The sequence below is a fragment of the Coregonus clupeaformis genome, chromosome 13 (genome assembly GCF_020615455.1).
Source record: "Coregonus clupeaformis isolate EN_2021a chromosome 13, ASM2061545v1, whole genome shotgun sequence".
NCBI classification, from domain to species: Eukaryota; Metazoa; Chordata; class Actinopteri; order Salmoniformes; family Salmonidae; genus Coregonus; species Coregonus clupeaformis.
Genome location: NC_059204.1, coordinates 34,772,274 through 34,775,508, shown reverse-complemented (window position 1 = coordinate 34,775,508; position 3,235 = coordinate 34,772,274). Strand labels below are relative to the sequence as shown.

Below are 3,235 nucleotides of genomic sequence, written 5' to 3'. Positions count from 1 at the left end.
AAACATTCTTGTTGAATACCCCATTCTTTTTTTGAGTTAGCATTAGTGTTATCTCCCCTGTATTTTAGATTTGGACAAATAAACATTATTTGGATATATCTGAATGTCTAACATCTGTTTGATGCTACAGAGCCCTGTACAGCTTATATAAATATCTTCTGAGAATCCATAAAGGCAGACAACTTTCGAAGATTGATAGAAAATATCCATATTTATTTTATGGTGGTTCTACATGTTATTATGCTGAGCCACACTGGCTGCGTTTACACAGGCAGCCCAATTCTGATATTTTTTCACTAATTGGTGTTTTTCAGAACTGATCTGATTGGTCACAATACCAATTAGTGAAAAAAAGATCAGAATTGGGCTGCCTGTGTAAACTCAGCCATAGTCCGTTATCTGGCTTTGGTACACTGGCAATGGTGTTTGGCATGGTGGGATGTGGAAGCTGAGACTCTTTGTGCTTGTGGCGAATGGTCCTGTCCTGTCTGCGGTGTACGACCAGCTGGATAAGACTCTGCCGGAAGTGGTGTAGGGCTCGTCGACCTTAATCACCAACTGTTTGCAGAATATTTGCTGGTACTGCATGTCTCCTGTGGAAGGGACGTAGGGCAACACAACTTTTGTTTATTTATTTAATCAGGGACTCATACTGAGACCAAGCTCTCTTTTACAGATGAGCCCTGATTTACATAAATTACAGAAAATACACACATCAAAATATAAATGCAAAATGCAAGCTGAAAGAAAAACAAACACATTCATCAGTAATAAGGTTGCTAAAGCTGTCAACTGATTGGGACCTAATTGTTTAGAGACAGACTAGTGTATTGTTTAGGGACATTGGGAGCTGCTTTTCAGAGGAAAGTCAGTCAACAAAGTGAATTGGCTGGGGGGCTGCAGAAGGTGTGAAAAGTGTTAGGAGGGCAGTTCTTAAACAGCATGTATTGTTGTGTATGGGAGATTGAGGGAAAATGGCACCTTTCAATCGTTCTCATAGACAACAATACATGTACTGTCTCTAAGCACAACCCTGCACAATCAAAACCCTTTTCCTAATTTCAAAGACCTATCTGTAAACCTCCCCCAGCCCATTGACAGATCATTCATGTCAATAGTAGCCCTTGGCGGGGGATTTTTGTAGACGTGTCTTTGTATTGTGTTTTCAGAATCTGCAGAGAGAAAATAATGAGGTGTTGTGTCATTACTGTTGTAGTCTTGATTTTATATCTTTCAGTGTCCCTTGCTCGTTTTTTGTCTCCCACAATCTTGTGGTGCTTCATAACCGCAAGATGTGTCCCCTCCCTCATGTTCGTGTACCCAAAATTCCGCTGCTTTGGGGTATTTTTTAGCAGGGCACTGTGGAAGGACTCCAGATAACCTGAGTTTTACAAGGTAAAAATATAAAAGGGGTAGACTAAATGTATTACATGGTCTGGAAGTTACTCTGTGGTCCTCAGCTACATCTAACCACCTGTAACTCCATAATACAAACGCTACCGAATTCATGTGTATGTAAATTGAGCTATCTTAGCCGTCAGCTTGTAAATATTTTTTGCCAATTTACCTCCACCTTGTGCAGAGCTAAGGGTTGGAAGCACATGCTGGTGAAATCAGATTCTGTAACACCTACAACAAAACACACAAAAATACACAATTTAACCACCCCACTAATTGTATTGATCTCTATTAGACTGGATAGTTTAGTACACCAAACATGGACATTTCAATATTGTCAGCTTGCTGTTAGCTAGCGTCACACAAGATTGCTAAAACAGCTGAAAACCAACTAACCAAGCATAGACGATTTATACACATTCATCATTGCTACCAACACAAACAGGGAGTGAGTTAGCTATATCGACAATTCTATTTTTAGTAACAGTGTTTTCCAGACAAGGGTGGAATAGATGGCTACCAGATTGAGCTACTCTTATTTGCTAATGTTAGCTAGTTTACGTTAGTTAGTCAAAGATAGAACGAACAAACAAACACGTTTACTCTGCTGAAGCTACCAGTCTAGGAGTGATTACCATGGCATAGGCTAAATTGATTGACAGTGTGTATCCAAAAGATAGCTAGCTCACTATATAATTTAGCTGATGGCTTTCTGAGTTCAATACATTACTGTAACGTTAGCCAGCTAATTTACCTAGTCCAGCTAATCTAGTACGCTAGCTAAATTTATGTTACCTCTAATCGAGAATCTTCCGTTTTGTTGTGAAGGAAAGAAATGGTGGTATGGCATCACTTCTCAGCTGTCGTCGAAATGGATTCCCCATCAGTTCAGCCTGAAAATCCCTCGGATAATCTTTGGTCACCATAAACCTCATTCTTGATATCTGCAAGCCACTGACAGAATCGAGGTAAATCTCTGGTATGTAGAACGGTGAAATATAACTCATTTTCGCGCTTGTTTGTAATTAGCACAGCCAGACACCGAACACCACACAGGCATGATGACTAACGTTAATGAAAAACAAACTTTTAAAAAATAATCTTGCCTAGAGAAATTCTGACATGACTGTGTGTTGGTCGTTCGAAGTAAACAATTATCCAAGTTTGTGGGCACGCCCCATCTACCTAGCAGGCGGGATCTACATTCGCTATGAATGCTGGACGTTGTGGTTCACTGTGACCGGCCGAATACACAGGAAATCGAAACTTCCCGATTCTAACAGTGAAATTAAAATGCGCTCGTTCTAGCTTGTGGTTTGGATAATTTTGATGTCAATGACAAAACGTAGTGTTGTTAACATAGTAATGACTATGTGCCATGGCAGAGCCAAGGTGAAATGTCCCTTTAAGAAGCTTTAGGGGTGCCAATAATTTTGACACCTATCTTTGAGATTTGTTTTATTACTTGTTAAACAAAATGTAATTCAAGCAATTACATTTACATTTTAGTCATTTAGCAGACGCTCTTATCCAGAGCGACTTACAGTTAGTGAATACATATCTTTTATTTTTTTTATACTGGCCCCCCGTGGGAATCGAACCCACAACCCTGGCGTTGCAAACGCCATGCTCTATCAACTGAGCTACATCCCTGCCGGCCATTCCCTCCCCTACCCTGGACGACACTGGGCCAATTGTGCGCCGCCCATGAGTCTCCCGGTCGCGGCCGGCTACGACAGAGCCTGGATTCGAACCAGGATCTCTAGTGGCACAGTTAGCACTGCGATGCAGTGCCTTAGACCACTGCGCCACTCAGGAGTAGTAAGATAAAAAATAT

General features: G+C 40.9%; 1 long non-coding RNA gene across 1 annotated transcript; it reads right to left on the bottom strand.

Moving 5' to 3' along the window:
• Positions 1-307: 307 nt before the first annotated feature.
• LOC121579308 lies at positions 308-2,586 on the bottom strand. Its single transcript, XR_006002891.2, has 3 exons — positions 2,194-2,586; positions 1,568-1,629; positions 308-593 (listed from the first exon to the last, which is right to left on the bottom strand). It is a non-coding gene; the product is annotated as an uncharacterized LOC121579308 (long non-coding RNA).
• Between the last annotated feature and the right edge of the window lie 649 nt (positions 2,587-3,235).